Source organism: Equus asinus, chromosome 22 (assembly GCF_041296235.1).
Source record: "Equus asinus isolate D_3611 breed Donkey chromosome 22, EquAss-T2T_v2, whole genome shotgun sequence".
NCBI lineage: Eukaryota > Metazoa > Chordata > Mammalia > Perissodactyla > Equidae > Equus > Equus asinus.
In genome coordinates, this window is record NC_091811.1 from 39,462,322 (window position 1) to 39,482,004 (window position 19,683).

The window sequence follows — 19,683 nt, forward strand, 5'->3', positions numbered from 1 at the left end:
ATGCCTTTTTGGGTCCCTGGACATCCTGTATGTGGATGTGTGTGTGGTTTGGGGGGGGAGCAGGGGCCAGGGCAGGGGGAGTTGCTCAATTCTTTCTAAAGGAATCAGCTTTAATGACCTAATTACCAATGCTATTTCATTGTAATGAATATTACTCTGAACTTTTCCTTTTAAATTTACATATTGTCTTTGGTATATGTGAATTAAATTTAGAAAATAATTGATTTTTTTGAGCATGGAAAAGGTTAGTTTTTACAATAAAGGTTATTTATAGGTAACCAATAAAAGAAAAATTTCTAGAACCTAATGAAATAATTAGAACCTCACAATTGGTCTGTGAAATAAAAAGGGACAAAGAGACAACGGCAGTCCTGAAGGTCAGTGACTTGTTCAGGGTCACAAAGCAAATTAGTGTCAGTGCTGGGGTTGCCAACCTGCCCCTCCACGTACAGATTGTATTATCTGTAGACAAGTCAATCCAGTAGATTAGAATTGTGGCAAGAGCTAACATTTGAATAATACTTCACACTTTATAGAATTCTTCCAAATTCATTATTTAATTTCATCTCTCCAACAATGTTTTGAGATTGGAGTTATCATAATCATTCCATTTAAATATAAGGAAATTGAGGTTTGGCAAAATAATATGACTTCGATCTTGGTTGGAGAAGATTGAGGCTTGAATCCAGGCCCTTAGATTCCTTGTCCACTTTCTTATCCATTCCTCCATGCTATGCAAACACCTCTCCACTGGCAAAAGGATATTTAACTTTATAATGATATGTGTTTGCTTCTTTCGTGAAAAGCATCTTCTTAACTACATCCTTCTACAGAGACAATAAAGTTAGTTTACATTGCCTGAGCCAGCATCCCTGAGTGACAGAGACGACCCAGAAAACAGCAGGGATCATCCAAATATAGATAACTCTGAACTTTAATACACTTTCCTCAAGATATATGTGCTGCTAAACTGTAGCAATGGGCCAAAGGCAGAAAGAGAGTATTTTCAATTTGATTTTCACTTGCTCAATTTCACTATTTAAAGATTTTATTTACTTCTCTCTGAGCAGCTTTTTAAAATTTTCACCCTTTAAAAGCATCATCCTTTTTGTAATTTGTATCAAGAAAAATTGTGGAAGACTTGTGGAGAACTGACATAACACAAACGACTCTCCTCCGTAGAAATGCAAATGGTTTCTGGCAGAATGCAGTTGATTATCGATCGCCCTGCAGATCCTGACTAGTTCTGTTGCTATTCGTAAACTTGTCCCTGGCTCTTGGGAATTCCTTTTTGAACTAGTTACAACGTGGTACTGGTTCTCTCGTTAATTAATGAGTTAAAATCTTTAGCACATATTTAGTTTATATTTGTATGACAACCTTGATTTCACTTTTTAAAAATCCTTTAAATCAGGAACTTAATATTCATCCTAAGAACCCATCTTAGCTCTTTGGAGGTGATGAGTTTAGACTAGATTTGAGCATCCCTGTGAGGCAGGTACTATCATATATGTTACGAATATAATAAGGAAACTAAGTTTGGGAGATGAATAATGTACACGAAGCTCAAGGGCTCCCTGAGGCCCCTCCCTGGGGCCCCTCAGGGCTGGGATCCTGCTGGGAGTTCATAAATGACCTGGACATTGACAGAAACATGAGGCTTTGTCCATCTAAAAACTAAAGAAGACATTGCTCTTCCAAATCGTCCCATTTCCAAGGGAGCACCTTTAGCACTGGGAATAGATTCTATTCGGATCCTTGGACCCATAAGGCAGACCAGCTTTGGTTCTTTTCACAGCAGGAGACCACACTGAGTGCTATCTAAACTCTTTAGGCTTCTCCCACAATCATCCCACTGGATCTTGAAACCGATCCATCAAGATTCTGTGCAGCACAGCTCCAGTGTGAGGGACCGATAAGGACCAGCTTTCCATGCTGGCATCCTTAATTTATATCAATTACTGCTGGGTACTCTTGGGAACTAAAATGTAAAAAAGTTATATGTTCTGAAAGTAGGGAAGATTAGCATAAATTTTTCATGGATGAACAAAAATTCCTAAAGGGTCAGAATATTGTGCTAGAATATTTTGTTTTACGGTATTGCAACGGTATTCTGCAAGTGCTTAGGAAAAATATTTTTCGGTATTTACAACTGAAAATGAAGACAAAAAGAATTTCTTATGTATGTCATACCTACCCCATCCCTAACACTGCTCTCAGTCGCATGCTACATGGCTGTTAGAATGAACTCTGTAAGCAATACTTGTGAACTATATGCAAGATTGTTTTGATAATAGCACATATTTAATGGACTTTTTTACTCTGATTCTTTAGAAAATTGAATTTCAAGAAAATAAGGGGACAAGAAAACATGCAACCATTTGTTTTAATAACAATTATTTTTGAAATACATTCAAGTATTGGGGATAAATTTTGTTCTCATGGCTTTTCAATCAGAAATGCTGCCTTTCATTTCATTCCTGTAGCATCATGACTCCAATTCAAACTTTTCCTACTTTCTACCTGAAGTTCCATGGGATCTGTAATGCCAGGATCTCTTGTTGATGAACAGGAAATACAATTTTACCCAAATACATTCTATGGTGTTGAGAAACAGCTAGTATTTTCGTGTTCTGCACAGTCAGGGTTTCTTGACCAAAAAGTACTGGCAAACTCCGTTAAAGGATGACCAACCAGTAACCACACCTTGGAAGTTAGAAATAGTGACTTCCTCCTGAGCAGAATACAGATTTATCGCCCCTGGAGCCATTTATTTATATTTCAAAGGATAATAAAATCCTGAGCCACACATGTATATTCCAAAGAGCTATAACGCCTAGGGACCGTCTGCTTTTCTTTCAACAGAGGGTTTATTTACATTTAAAAGATAAGATTTCTCTCCTTCTTTCTGGAGAGGAGGGAGGCACTTATGTAGCAGTTCCCATATAAGCTCGCAGTTTCATAATTTCAGTGGTCCTCTCCTACATTATGGACACTCTCTGTACATGCAGGGTGACACCTGCCCTCCTCACATAGCCCTGCAGGGGAAATTGGGGCATGGGAACCGACACTAAGGTGTTCTGTAAGTAAATATTCAGTCTGCCGTTGATCCAAAAACCTCATGTTCACTGTCAGGAGAAAAGTAAGTACAGATATTACAAGCTTATCAAATGGAAAGTTACAAAGAAATTCATTTAAGGGATTTTTGAAAAGTGAGAATTCTTTCAGTTCATTTAGGATGTGCTTTTATTTGCATTTTTATTTACTTATAGTCAACTTTTTTTCCCCCTGAGAAAGATTGGCCCTGAGCTAACATCTGCTGTCAATCTTTCTCTTTTTGTTAATGAGCCACCACTACAGCATGGCCACTGACAGACGAGTGGTGCAGGTCTGCGCCTGGGAACCCAAGCCAGGCCGCCCAAGTGGAGCACATTGAACTTTTAACCACTGGGCCATGGGGGCTGGCCCTCAACTTTTTATATAAAACTGAGTTCTCCATAAAATGGTGATAAAAATGCTTACCTCCTCCTCAAGATTTGGGAGTTATTTCTATGGAAACAGATTTCTAGTTGTTAAAAGGACTTTGTGAGTGTTTCTATAACCCCTCCTCACCAAAATCTGTCCATTCAAATTGGGATTTCTGTTGAACTTAGCATGAAAGGTTATAAGAAATCCATAGCATGGAATCTCCTGATTTTCAAGGGAGTATCTTCTTCATAATTCTTTCTTTTGCTGTGATGGCTGCAACGACACTGTTAAGGCCAGAAGACAATTTTGTACAGGAAGCCCTGTGGGTGAGAGCAAAGCTCTAAAGAACCTGGCTTTTGCTTTCATTCTCCTAGAAAAAATGGAATGTCGTTACTTTCTTCCCTTGCGTAAATAGTTCTGACAGAGGCTAGGCTACTTTCTCAATGATCAGAGCTGTCACTGGTCTCCCCTATCAGGGAAACTATTTTCCCAAGTCTTTAGGCTCATAAACTTTTCTGGATGCTTTTGAAATCCATCCCTTTAAGCCTCTGTCTTGAGTGATGACTTGAAACAACTCATGAATCAGGATGTGGGTTGAGAAAGGAACGATTCCACTAAAAGGATAAAGAAATGAGGCATATTCATTGGAAGTCACCTTTTGCACACGTTACTTTAGGATACCAGGCATGAAATCTATGTCTGTCTCAATTTCCTTTATTTCCTCAACTTCCTATCTTAAACCATTCAGGAATCAATTTTACCCTACCCTAATAGGCTGAGTTTTTGTATCTAAAACTTTTGAGATGCTCAAAAGACTTTCTAATCTAAAAGTGTTCTATGTGGTCCAGGAAAAGAAACATTAACAATTTTAAATTAAAGCAATAAGAAAAAAAAAAAAAAAACAAGGAAGTGCTACACTCTATATTTTCCCTCTGGGTCATGCCTGCCTTTGTAGTGAGCTGTTGCCCATAAGTGTCCTTCCTTTCGTGATGACTCCCCATCCCCTTGAGGCAGCCATCTAAGGCAAGTTCTATCAACCTCATGTTTTCACCGCCTTCAAACAGGGTCCAGCCTCCCTGGTTTGGTGCATTCAAGCTGTCACCCGACTACGGGGCAGCTTTGGGTGCTGTAAGTCTCGCACCTTTCCTGTTACCCTCCTTTTCCAAGTGAAAACAACAACAGCAATTGACACAGCACTCCCACTTCTGTGAGCTGAACCACCAGAGCCATTGGTAGAGATTTTTGTCCCTGAGCTAATAATAATTAATAATAACGAAAACTTAAAGCATCTAAACTGTGTTTTAGGCATTAAGCTGAGTACTAATATGCATTATGATAATTTTCCTATTTAATACTAATATATGTTTAATATTCACCCTAGACCTTTTCCTCGTGTCCCTTTTCAGGGAATTCTTGATTCCAATTTGAAAAACAGCTTCATGTAGTAAAGTGAATTTACATCAGAATTTGGAAATGTGAATAAGCCATGCTCTCTCACAGTGGTTGATTCATTTTGGGTAATAGACAATGTCTTTGACACTGAGTTTTCACATTTGAAAAAGGGATTATTACCCGGGTGCTCTTATAGACCTCTCTCGTTCTAAGACTCTGTGGTTGTCACTATGACTCTAAGATTCTCAACCCTTAAACCCAAGTGTCAACTAAAGAAGCCGGGAGAAGAAACCACAGGTCCCTTTTCTCTTCAGAGGCAATATTTAATGCATCCTTCTGGAGACAATTTCCCCTAACCTTTGCAGGAATCTGTTAGCGATCTTTTAGATGGAAATTTTAGGTCAGGTCAGAAGCTGGCTGGTGAGTGGGGAAGGAGCAATGTTTTAACGTTAATTGAGTCTTATCAGATGCACACACTCCACTAAGCATAGTACCACTATTAGCTTCTTAAACCCTTTCGGGATACTGGAGAGGAAGAGGTTAACCTTCTTTTCACAGATTGGGGCCCTGGGGCTCACAGAGGTAATGCAGCCAACCAAGTCACACAGGCGGTGAGTGGAAGACTCAGGACTGAAGTAGCAGCTGGTCTGACACACATGAAACTACTTGGTCAAAATTGTCCTTTATCCATAGGCCTCCAGGCTCCCTACTTTGCTTCAGCCAGAGCAGCTGGGCTTTTATCTGTTTATCTACTAGGCACGTGATCCCTTTGAAGAAGAGGTCCCACCGCTGAGATGTTGTTAATATCGCTGGCCCGCTCCATTCGAGGTCCCCTCTGCCTTTCCCAGCCCACCTGGCAGGCTCAGGGCCACCACCTCTTCCCGGAGGCCCAATAAGCCCCCTCCACCCTGAACCCTTCCCCTAAGGACTTGCTCGTATAACTACCAAGGAATGGGAAAGTTTGAAAAAGACTTTCCTGCCCTCAAAACCTAGATTAATTTCCACTGGCTTCTCAAAGGGTTTCCACTAATTAAATGTAGAAAAATGAAATAAAATTCACCGCATCCTAGCATGTGAACACTGCTTTGAAAAATCGTTTTTCAACGTGCAGGAAAACAAAGTGTATCTTGTTTTCAAGGGTCCTCATTTATAAAATTCCAAACTGAGAAGGGGATTAATTAGGGATTGATTCTTCCTTTTTTAAAAAAAGAATTCTCCAGAGGTTTTATTTAGGTGGTCAGGTCCCCTGATGCACTTGAAATAGTTTCAAACTTCCCATTTATATGCAGCTTTCCAGAAGCACATCTAATAGTTTATAAAATGAATATTTGTATAATTTTCCTCTTTCTCAGACAAACCCCTAGGGCGAAGGGATTGTAGATTTTGTGTGTGTGCAAAATCATTCTGGTAAGTATTTACTGCCATTCTGATACACTGACCTCCGTTTATCAGAGAGCAGAATTTAGAACGATCTTTGTCCTTGGTCGTGCTGGCGGAAAAACAGGGCTGACTATGCTCCAGAGACCCGGCTCCCAAATGTGACCCTGAGTGCCAAGTGATGGAAGAGAAGAGAGGGCCATTCTTCGCTATGGTGCTGGGATGCAAACTGGGCATTTACAGCCATATTTGGAAATCAGAAATTACATCTTCAGTGAAAAGGAAAGCAATACGTTAGACAAAAAATAGAAAACTGAAGGAAAGAGAAAAGACAAACTGCACTTGATCAAAATTCAAAACTTCTGCTCTGTGACAGACAATATCAAGTGAATGAGAAGACACAGACTGGGAGAAAATCTTTGCAAAAGACACACCTGATAAAGGACTGTTATCCAAAATATACAAAGAATTCCTAAAACTTCATCAATAAGAAAACAAACAATCCAATTAAAAAATGGGCCAAAGACCCTAACAGACACCTCACCAAAGAAGATACAGATGGCAAATAAGCATATGAAAAGTGCTCCTCCTCATATGATATCCAGGAAATGCAAATTTAAATAATGAAAAGCCCCTACACACCTATTAGAGTGGCCAAAATCCACAATGCTGACAACAGTTGCCAGCGAGGATGTGGATCAACAGAAACTTTCAAACGTTGCTGGTGGGAATGCAAAATGGTGCAGCCACTTTGGAAGACAGTTTGACAAGTTTCTTACAAAACTAAACACACTCTTACCAAACAATCCAGCCGTTGTGCTCCCTGGTATTTACCCAATGGAGCTGAAAACTTATGTCCACACAAAAACCTACCCATGGATGTTTATAGCAGCTTTATTCATAACTGCCAAAACTTGGAAGCAACCAAGATGTTTTTCAGTAGGTAAGTGGACAAAGAAAGTGTGATACATCCAAACAGTGGAATGTTATTCAGCACTGAGAAGAAATGAGTTATCAAGCCATGAAAAAACATGGAGGAACATTCAATGCATATTACTAAGTGAAAGAAGCTAATCCGAAAGTCTACACACTGTATAAATACAACTCTACAACAATCTGGAAAAGGCAGAACTATGGAGACAATTAAAAGAGAAGTGACTGCTAGCAGTGTGAGGGGGAAGATAAATAGGCAGAGTGTAGAGGATTTTTAGGGCAGTGAAACTACTATGTATGATACTACAATGACAAATATATGTTATTATACATTTGTCCAAACCCATAGATGCACACCTCTAAGAGTGAGCCCTGAGGTAAACTATGGACTTAGGGTGATAATGATGTGTCAGTGTAGGTTCATCCTTGGTAAAAATTGTGCCATTCTGGTGGGTGATGTTGATAATGGATGAGGCTATGCATGTGTGAGGACAAAGGATATGTGAGAAATCTCTGTACCTTTCTCTCAATTTGTCTGTAAACCTGAAGCTGCTCTAAAAAGGTAAAGTCTTTTAAAAAAGAAGACAAAGGAAATTCACAAGAGTGCTCTAATTAATCTAAAGGACTTCAACTGTCATGATCATTGCGTAATTCATAGGTGTCAAAACCTATATTTCTATGCTCTTATTAGAGATATTTATAAATACTTAAAAATATTCTGGTGCCCAGATAGTCATCAATCATTAACTCCTGGCCGAGTGGTTAAAGTTCTGCATGCTCCACTTCAGCAGCCCAGGTTCATGGGTTCAGATCCTGTGCATGGACCTACTCCACTCATCAGCCATGTTGTGGAGGCATCCCACATACAAAATAGAGGAAGGTTGGCACAGATGTTAGCTCAAGGTGAACCTTCCTCACCAAAAAGAATAGTGAATACAGGTATACCTTACAGATATTGCAGGTTTGGTTCGAGACCACCGCAATAAAGCCAATATCACGACAAGGTAAGTCACCTGAATTGTTTTGGTTTCCTAGTGCTTAGAAAAGTTATGTTTACACTATACTGTAGTCTAAGTGTGCAATAGCGTTATGTCTAAAAAAACAATCTACATACCTTAATCTAAAAATACTTTATTGTAGAAAAAATGTTAACCATCTTCTATGCCTTCAGCAAGTCATGGTTTTTGCTGGTGGAGGGTCTTGTCTCAGTGTTGACCGCTGCTGACTGAACAGGGTGGCATTTGCTGAAGGTTGGGGTGGCTGTGGTAATTTCTTAAAATAAGACAACAATGAAGTCTGCCACATCAATTGACTTTTCCTTTCATGAATGGTTTCTCTGTAGCATGTGATACTGTTTGACAGCATTTTACCCTCAGTAGAACTTCTTTCAAAATTGGAGTCAATCCTCTCAAACCCTGCCACTGCATTAATCAACTAGGTTTGTGGAATATTCTAAATCCTTTGTTGTCATTTCAACAGTCTTCACAGCATCTTCACCAGGAATACATTCCATCTCAAGAAACCACTGTCTTTGCTCATCCAGGAGGAATAACTTCCCATCTGTTCAAGTTTTCTCATGAGATTGCAGCAATTCAGTCACATCTTCAGGCTCCACTTCTAATTCTGTTCTCTTGCTATTTCCACCACATCTGCAGTTACTTCCTCCACTGAAGTCTTGAACCCCTCAAAGTCATCCATGAGGGTTGGAATCAACTTCTTCCAAATTCCTGTTAATGTTGATATTTTGACCTCTTCCCATGAAGCACAAATGTTTTTAATGACATCTAGAATGGTGAATCCTTTCCAGAGTGTTTTCAATCTACTTTGCCCAGATCCATCAACAGAATCACCACCTATGGCAGACATAGTCTTACGAAATCTATTTCTTAAATAAAAGACTTGAAAGTTGAAATTACTCCTTGATTCATCAGCTGTGGAATGGATGTTGTGTTATCAGGCATGAAAACAACACTAATTGTGTTGCACATGAGAGCCCTTGGGTGAACGGGTGCATTGTCAATGAGCAGCAGTATTTTGAAAGGAAGCTTTTTCTCTGAGCAGTAGGTCTGGACAGTGGGCTTAAAATATTCAGCAAATCACGTTGTAAACAGATAAGCTGTCATCCAGGCTTTGATGTTGTTCCACTTATAGAGCACAGGCAGAGTAGATTTAGCATAATTCCTAAGGGCCGTAGGATTTTCAGAATGGTAAATGAGCATTGGCTTGAACTTAAAGTCATCAGCTGCATTAGCCCCTAACAAGAGAGTCAGCCTGTCCTTTGAAGCTTTGAAACCAGGCATTGTCTTCTCTCTAACTATGAAAGTCCTAGACGCATCTTCTTCCAATAGAAGGCTGTTTGGTCTACCTTGAAAATCTGCTGTTTGGTGTGGCCCCCTTCATTAATCATCTGAGCTAGCTCTTCTGGATAACTTGCTGCAGCTTCTACATCAGCACTTGCTGCTTCACCTTGTACTTTTTTGTTGTAGAGATGGCCTCTTTTCTTAAACCTCATCAACCAACCTCCGCTAGCTTCCAACTTTTCTTCTGCAGCTTCCTCACCTGTCTCAGCCTTCACAGAATTGAAGAGAGTCAGGGCCTTGATATGAATTAGGCTTTGGCTTAAGGGAATGTTGTGGCTGGTTTAGTCTTCTATCCAGACCACTTAAACTTTGTCCACATCAGCAAGAAGGCAATTTTGCTTTCTTGCCGTTGCTGTGTTCACTAGAGTGGCACTTTTAACTTCCTTCAAGAATGTTTCCTTGCATTCCCAACTTGGCTAACTGTTTGGCGCAAGAGGTCTAGCTTTCAGCCTCTCTCAGCTTTCACCACGCCTTCCTCACTAAGCTTAATCATTTCTAGCTTTTGATTTAAAGTGAGAAATGTGAGACTCTTCCTTTCGCTTCAACACTGAGAGGCCGTTGTAGGGTTATTAATTGGCCTAATGTCAATATTGTTGTGTCTCAGGGGAGAGGGAGGCCCGAGGAGAGGGAGAGAGACAGGGAACAGCCGTTGGGCGGAGCAGTCAGAACACACACAACACATAGGATTAAGTTCGCTCTCTTACGGGTGCGGTCCATGGCGCCCCAAAACAATTACTATAGTGACATCAAAGATCATTGATCACAGATCACCATAACAAATGTAATGATAATGAACAAGTTTGAAATATTGTAAGAATTAACAAAATGTGACACAGAGACACAAAGTGAGCAAATGTTGGAAAAACAGCACCAATAGACTTGCTCCACGCAGGGTTGCCACAAACTTTCAGTTTGTAAAAAACAAAATATCAGTGAAGTGCAATAAAGCAAAGCACGATAAAATGAGTCATGCCTGTACAAAGAGAGTTGAAGTCCAAATGAAAGTCCAGTGTTATCACTGAAATAAACTATCCTCTTTTTGACAATATTAGCAGAAGTACGTTTATTCTGATATTAAATTTACTTTTCACAGACACAGAGGAAACATCTATTCTCAGGTAAATGTCTGTGATGTCATCTCCAGCAAGGGTTTTAGACCTTCCGAGAGCTGGTACAGTGAGACTCTACTGGTGTCCACTGACTCACAAAGAACATTAGAGAGAGAACTGAAATAATACGATCACCACTGACGTAGAGCAGAAATTACAAATACAGGCAACTCTCAGAAAAACAATTTAGAATGTATACAGCAAATATTGCATGATGCACGTAGTAATACTACCTCCAATGCTTGAGGAGAATAGCAGAGAGCGAGTGTTATGAACCCAGAGTAGAAGTTCTTTACACAATTATCTTCTAGATTTGAACACAAGTCTCTCATTTTTTACTGGCAAATGATGATATTCAGGCCTAACACTGGAAACACTTTAAGGCAGCTTCTAACGTCAAAGAAATTGATACCTTTATATATGAATAGGAAAATCATATGTAAGGTTCACCCATCTCTGAAATTCTGCCTACAAACGCCTGAGCAATATTTATATACACACCTTATATGTACTTAACTGAGAAATAACCAACAAATTGGAGCCATCCCAGTGGCATAGCAGTTAAGTTTGCTCACTCTGCTTCCATAGCGCAGGGTTCGCAGGTTTGGATCCTGGGTGCAGACCTACACACCGTTCATCAAGCCATGCTGTGACAGCATCCCATATACAAAATAGAAGAAGATTGGCACAGATGTTAGCTCAAGGCCAATCTTCCTCACACACAAAAAAGAAAGAACCAACAAACTGATGAATGCATGACTTGGTAAAAAGCAAATTCAGGGAGGTTGCTCACATAGAGAAGGGTGACACTGAGACATTATGAAAAAATGGAGGAGAGTTAAAATAATACAGAAACACAGCTGCCTCAATACGCTTCTTTTTAAATTTTGCATTCAGTAAAAAGAATAACTTTTTCTTTGGGTGTACAATTCTATAATTTGAGCACAGGTATGGATTTGTTAAAACCACCATATAACAATCAGAATACAGAACAACGCCATCAGTTCACAAAAGACTCCTTCATTCTTCCCTTTTGTAGTTAAATTCTGCCCCCACTCCTAACTCTTGGCAACCACTGATCTGTTCCTTTTTCTCCTCTTCCTCTTCCTCCTCCTCTCCCTCCCGTCCTCCCCTCCCTCACATTCTTCTTCTTTCTTCTTCTCCTTCTTTCTCCCAAAGCCCCCCAGTACATAGTTGTATGTTCTAATTATAGGTCCCTTTGGATGTGCTTTGTGAGAGACCACCTCAGCATGGCCTGAGCATGGCTAGATCCACGCCCTGGATCCAAACCAGCAAAACCCTGGGCCGCTGAAGCAGAGCACACGAACTTAACCACTCAGCCACGGGGCTGGCCCCAACTGATCTAGTCCCTGTCTCTACAGTTTTTGAGATTTTTTCTTCTGTTCCTATTTTATTTTATTGTATTTTTCCCCTTTACTCCAAGGGCGCTCATAATATGTTTAAGTGTATCCTTAGATATGTATATATTCTTGAAAGCCTCATAGTGTTATTATGCATATGTGATTTTCGTTAGTTTATTTTCTTTTTTCAAGGGTAGAATTCTGCAGGTTTTAGTACGTTCACAAAGTTGTGCAGCTATCACCAATATCTAATTCTGGAATATTTTTAATCGTCCTCCCCCCCACAAAAAAACAGTACACATTCTGTCCTCTACCCGCCCCTGGCATCCATTGATCTACTTTCTGCCTCTACGCATTGGTCTATTTTGAACATTTCATATAAATGGGATCATACAATATGTGTCCGGCTTCTTTCACTCAACACAATCTTTTCCAAGTTCACCCATGTTGTCATATGTATTAGCATTTCATTCCTTGTTATGAATAAATACTTTTCCTTTGTATGGACGTACTATATTTTTTAACCCATTCATCTGTTAATGGATATTGGGTTGGTATTGTTTCCACTTCTTCGATATTATAAACAATGCTGCCATGAAAATTCATGTACAAGCTTTTGTGTGGACATATGTTTTCATTTCTCTCAGGTAAACACCTAGAAATGGAATTGCTGGGCCACATGGTGACTTTATATTTCACTTTTTGAGGACCTACCAAACTGTTTTCCCATTTTACATTTTCTCCAGTTTTGTATGAGTGTCCCAGTCTCTCCAGATCCTCTCCAACACTTGTTTACGGCCCATTTTTTTATTACAGCCATCCTAGTGGATGTGAAGTGATATAGCATTGTGGCTTTGATTGGCATTTCCTTAGTGAGTAATGATATTGAGCGTATTTTCAGGTGCTTATTGGCTATTCCATGTTTTTCCTTTGGTGAAGTGTCTGTTCACGTTCTCTGTCCCTTTATTTTTTTACTTTTTATTAGGATTATGATAGTTTACAACCTTGTGAAATGTCAGTTGTACATTATTGTCAGTCATGTTGTAGGTGCACCCCTTCACCATTTGTGCCCACCCCCCATCCCCCCTTTCCCCTGGTAACCATTAATCTGTTCTCTTTGTCTACATGTTTAAATTCCTCATATGAGTGGAGTCGTACAGAGATTGTCTTTCTCTATCTGGCTTATTTCACTTAACATAATACCCTCAAGCTCCATCCATGTTGTTGTGAATGGGATGATTGTATCCTTTTTTATGGCTGAGTAGTATTCCATTATGTGTATATATATATATATATATATATATAAACCATATCTTCTTTATCCAATCATCAGTTGATGGGCACTTAGGTTGCTTCCACATCTTGGCTATTGTAAATAATGCTGCAATGAACACTGGAGTGCATGGGACTTTTGGAATTGCTGATTTCAAGTTCTTTGGGTAGATACCAAGTAGTGGGATGACTGGGTCATACGGTATTTCTATTTTTAATTTTTTGAGAAATTTCCATACTGTTTTCCATAGTGGCTGTACCAATTTGCATTCCCACCAGCAGTGAATGAAGGTTCCTTTTTCTCCACAACCTCTCCAACATTTGTCACTTTTTGCTTTGGTTATTTTTGCCATTCTAACTGGTGTAAGGTGATATCTTAGTGTAGTTTTAATTTGCATTTCCCTGATGATCAACAATGATGAACATCTTTTCATGTGCCTATTGGCCATTCGTATATCTTCTTTGGAGAAATGTCTGTTCATGTGCCCTGCCCATTTTTTGATCAGGTCATTTGATTTTTTTGTTGTTGAGTTGTGTGAGTTCTTTATATAGCATAGAGATTAACCCTTTGTCAGATATATGACTTGCAAATATTTTTTTCCCAATTGGTGGGTTGTGTTTTTGTTTCAATCCTGTTTTCCCTTGCCTTGAAAAAGCTCTTTAGTCTGATGAAGTCCTATTTATTTATTCTTTCTATTGTTTCCCTTGTCTGAGAAGACACGGTGTCCGAAAAGATCCTTTTGATACTAATGTCAGAGTGTACTGCTTATATTTTCTTCTAGAAGCCTTATGGTTTTAGGTCTCATCTTTAGATCTTTGATCCATTTTGAGTTTATTTTTGTGAGTGGTGAAAAAGAATGGTCAATTTTCATTCTTTTACATGTGGCTGTCCATCTTTATCCCTTTTTTAACTGGCTTATTTGTCTTTTTATTGTTGCATTGTGAGAATTCTTTATGTGTTCTGGATACAAGTCCCTTATCAGATATATGATTTGCAAATATTTTCTCACACAGCAAATATCTGTAGGCTATCTTTTCACTTTCTTGATGGAGTCCTTTGAAACATAAAAATTTTTAATTTTGATGAACTCCAATTTTTCAGATTTTCCTCTTATGGATTGTACTTTTGGTGTCATATCTAAAAATTCTTTGTCTAATCCCGATCAGGAAGATTTTCCCATATGTTTTCTTCTAAATCTCTCATAGTTTTACATTTTATATTTAAATGATTCATTTTCAGTTAATTTTTATCTAAGGGGCGAGGTTTAGGTTTAATTTTTAGTCTTTTGCGTATTGATGTCCAATTTTTCCAACACCATTTGTTAAATTACTGAATTGCCTTTGCACTTTTGTCAAAAATCAGTTGGTCATATTCGTGTGAGTCTATTTCTGGACAGTATTCTGTTCATTGATGTACATACGTATCTTTATATCAATATCATACTGTCTTGATTACTGTAGCTTTCTATTACATCTTAAAATCAGGTACTTAAGTCTCCCAAGATACTTTTGGCCATTCTGTGTACTTTGCATTTCCATATATATTTTAGGGTCAATTTCTACAAAAAGCATCCTGAGATTTTGATTGCAATTTTATTGAATCTATAGATCAATTTGGTGATAATGATATCTTAATTATATGAATTTTCCAAACCATGAACATGGTTTATCTCTTCATTTATTTAGCTCTTCTTTAATGTCTCTCAGTAATGTTTTGTCATTTCAACATAGAAAACATTTTAACCTAGAAAAGAACATATTTTTGTTAAAATTTTCCCGAAACAGTTTTATGCATTTGTTATGCTTTTGTAAGTGGCATTTTTTAAATTTCATTTTCTAATTGTTTATTGCTAGTATATGGGAAGATAATTAATCTTTATATGTTGGTCTTTTGTCTTTCAAGCTTTGTAAATTGATTTACTAGTTTACTAGGCTTTATTACTTTTTTGGAAGAGTCCTTGGGATTTTCTACATATTCAGTCATGTCATCTGTGAATAAAGACCATTTACTTCTTCTTGTCCAATCTGTGTACCTTTAATTTCTTTCTTGTCTTATTCCACTGACTAGGATCTCCAGTACAATGTCGAGTTCACGTGATAAGAATAGACGTCCTCGCCTTGTTCCCAATTTTAGTCTTTGACCATTAAGTATAATCTTAGTGTATGTTTTTTTGATGATGATCATTGTTTTTCCTGCTTTCCTTCCAGTCATGGAAAGGTTTAGCAAAAATATTTACATACGTTTTGAAATAATTTAGACTTGGGACTAACTTCTCACCTTGTCATGTCAGGTCATTCTTAACACAGAACTGGTTCCACGTATGCAGAAGCCAATCCATAATGTGGCAGGCAAGTGCCTGCTGGGGTTCAGAAGCAGTTGCCTCAAAGTGCTAGTGAATATGAGATGTTTCAAAGGAGAAAATAAAGAGAGGGTTAGAACTAAAATTACTGAGTACCCACTCTCTCTCAGACACTGTATGAGGTCTCCTATATGAGTCATCTCCATTTCTGCTGTTCTTATCTATACAGAGTCAGAACTTTTGAATAATTCTATGCCTCCATCTTCCGTAAGGAAAACTGAAATGCCCTGAGGTAACCAAAGCTTTTCTAATCACGCTGTGCAGGAGGGGCTCACCATTGCTGCAACGACCCAATAGGATACTGCAGACGGATGAGCCAAGCCAGGGAGAAGCAACTGATTTTCTCTCTTTCTGTGATTTTCAACCTGAAAAAAGTTTCATTTGTTACCACCAAGAATTTATAATCTCCAGAAAGTTATTTTATCTAACTTGTGTATATTCAGAAGAATCCCCCTAAATTAGATGTTATATTTCCATTGTATTTCCCAAGGAAGCACTTAGAAAACTTAACATTTTAAATATATATATATTTATATATATAGTAATGTTTAGAGGGAATAAAAAAGGCCCTAGGATCTTTCTGCTCAACCTAATCATTTTCAGATGAGAAACTGGGGCTCAGGGAGATTAAGTGGCCTGCTCAAGCTTGCACAGCCAGTGGGTGACAAACCCTGGACTGGAATTGAGTGTTCTAAAAACTCATAGGACTGTCATTTCCACCCAGACTAGCATAGGTACTAAATCTACTTACATCCTAATTAACCAGTCTATCATGGTTTTTCATTGACAAAACTCAATTTTCTCAGTTCCAAATTTGATGACTAATCCAGTTACTCGTAATTATTGTTAAATTAAGCAATTTTAGACACATCCCCTTCCCTTAAATGGATTAATGATGAAGAAGATACTGTGACAAATTTTGTAGAGAAAACTGAAAAGTAGTCATGTAGAACAATAGATGTTTTCTGCAAAGTAATTACGACATTTTGAACAGAGGGCCGACACAGAATATAATTCGATTTTCTTCTCTCTGTGCATAAGTATTTATTCAGACTGCATGATGTAGGCATAGAAAAATGGGCGCTCTAAAAAGATTCATTCAGACATTTCACAATTTAATTCACTTTTTAGAAGAGGTCACAACATATAACCTATATGTATAATTCAGTCTGTTAGGAAGAAAAAAGAAACTATACTCTTCCTCATTCGAGAGAGACATTGAGAATCCGGAAAAAAAAGACTCCCACAAAGGAACAGAAAGTAAGAAACCCTCCACTCAGTCCAGGGTCATACTGTGGTTAACAGGAGTATACTGCCACCAAGTGGCTTGCTAAAGCCACTTAATTCTGTAACCCGTGTCTTAAATTCTCCCCAATATCAGTACTTTTTCGAAGCATCTACTTTCAGTTTAAGTGAAAATATCGTGAAACCTCAATATAGAGAAAGCTGAAAACTTTTCTTAAATTGACAAACTAACAAGTCCTTAATTGCCAAAAGAAAACATGATGAATCTTTATTTGCATTTGCTAAATTTCTGTCATTGAAACAGCCCAGAAACTGAGGGATGCAAACACTTACACTCACCGCATGGGAAAGCAGATGTGTCACTGCTGATAACCAAAGGGAAATTTCCCTGTGAAAAGACAGATCCTTCATGAGAAAAATCTGCATACTTTGAATAGGATCTGATTTTAGGTAAATATTGCTCTTACACAACATATGACGAGGTTGGTACTGGTCCCACACTCCCACCACAACCCTCCACTTTTTGGAGATTCCTGGGGAATATTTAGAGAGTGGAGCTTGCAAAATAGTAGGATTTTGCAATAGTAGGATATTATTTATGTCATGATGCCTATTTGGATACCACAGGAACTAGCTCAAAAGTGGACATTCAAAACTGGGCTCTTACAAAAGAAAACTTCTTCTCATTGCACTATTTCCCATCACTGCACGCAAATGTCAACAAATAGCTGACCTTAGAGCCGAGTACGGGAGTGAGTGAGTGTACATTTTGTAAAGGCTAAGGGTGATTATCTAGGTACGAAATAACTCCAGCCTCCACACGTCACCTCGGCCACCAGAGGTGTCTTGTTCCAGCAAGTCAGCCAGCCACTGTGATCTCTGGCCTTGGCTCACATTGTCCTAGGGACTCCTCTTGCACCTGTTTTAGCTTTTACCATCTTGTTCAACTAGCCTGATATCAAGCAGTAATTGATGGGCCCAAACCCTGCACACTTATTAAGGCAGTGTTTCTCAGTGTAACAAAAGGCCACCTACATCAGAATCACAAGAGTGCTTATTAAGAACACTAATTCCAGGGGCCAGGCCTGCCTGGTGGCACAGTGGTTAAGTTCCCACATTCCACTTTTGCGGCCCGGGGTTCTTTGGCCCAGATCCCAGGTGCAGACCTACACACCACTTGTCAAGCCATGCTGTGACAGCATCCCACATATAAAGTAGAGGAAGATGGGCACAGATGTTAGCTCAGGGCCAGTCTTCTCAGTGAAAAAGAGGAGGATTGGCAGCACATGTTAGCTCAGGGCTAATCTTCCTCAAAAAAAAAAAAGGAGAATGCTAATTCTAGGGCCCCAGCTCAAGCCTTCTAAAATTTTTTGGGACTCTGCATTTTAGCAAGCATGCCACATGATCCTTATGCCCTCAAATCTCAGGATTACTGACCCAGGGGCAAGGTCATAGAGCAGTGGTTCCCAAACTTAGCTAAAAAATAGGATAATCTAGGGATCCCTTTAAAAATACTGATGCCCAGCACAACCAGAAGGATTATGTACTGGGGGACTTTGGAGAGAAGAAGAAGAAAAAAAAGAAGATTGGCAACAGATGTTAGCTCAGGTGCCAATCTTTAAAAAAAAAAAATGATGCCTGCCTCCCACTCCCAGATATTCTGATTAATTTGTACGGGGTGTGACCCGGTCATTAGGATTTGTAAAAGCTCTCCAGATGATTCTAATATGCAACAAAATTTGGGAACCTGTCACAGAGGATTCTAGATCATCACCTGATGACTATTTAACAGCTATGAAAATAGAAAATGCCAAAAGATAATGCTATTGCCTAATCCTGGAGCTGTTTTTCCCCTAGACTGCTCACGTCCTTTAACCAGGAGCCCCTAACAGTTCCATCAGCGTCAACTGCGCATCCTTAAGAAGTTTTGAGACTTTTAGTGTATTGCCCTCAGTTTCACATGATTTTCCGAAAGAGATCCAGGGCCTTCTTCTCTGTGAGTCCTGGGGGCTAAAGTGGATCCGTGGCTGATGGAACAGGGTGTGAACTGAGATGGTATTTACTTGTACAGCTTTTCAACCACTTTGATTTTAGCCATTCATTCAACAACTGTTGGCTAATTAATTCAGGCTTTGATCATTAATATGAAAAAACAACTGCGGACTTGTTAACCTGTATCACATGATCGTCAACTCAGAGTAAAATGTTATTTTACTAATTTTTCGCCTTCTAAGTTGTCAATCCAGTCAAAAGATTTAACAGAATAATCCTATATAGATGGAATTTAGATCTGTCATTGGCTTCTGGTTTCCCAAAATTACTTATTGCACGGTCAAAAGAAATGCACTGGGGTGTTTCAGTAGTGCCACCTGCCATCTCACAGGGGATCTGTATTATCAAAGGAGATAGGCTATTTGTGTCATTAAGAAATTACATTAATACTCATCCGACATTTCCTACACATCTTCCCTCTTTTAACTCCAGAAAAACTACTCTTCCAGGAAGCTTGCCTAGTCTCCCCGAAATGGAGACTTTAGTCTCCCTCATAGGTTTCAAGAGGCTCGTGCTATTTCTCACCTAAATATTCACCCTCGGTAATTACTCAGAATGCGCACTCACTCCCGTGCCTCGTCTTGATGTCAGCTGAGCGGATTCTGAGCTAATAGCCTGCCTTCTAGGCCTGCTCACCTCGATGCCTGCCTTTGAACGAGCCTTCCAGTGAGAATGACTCTATTTATTACTGGTGTTATTTTAGACTTACTGCAACACTATTATTATATTTGGTTAATGGTGATTATTATATTAA

The 19,683-nt window shown here is 39.0% G+C and overlaps 1 pseudogene; it reads right to left on the bottom strand.

Moving 5' to 3' along the window:
- Positions 1-8,337: 8,337 nt before the first annotated feature.
- LOC139041533 (tigger transposable element-derived protein 1-like) lies at positions 8,338-10,212 on the bottom strand (annotated as a pseudogene).
- Between the last annotated feature and the right edge of the window lie 9,471 nt (positions 10,213-19,683).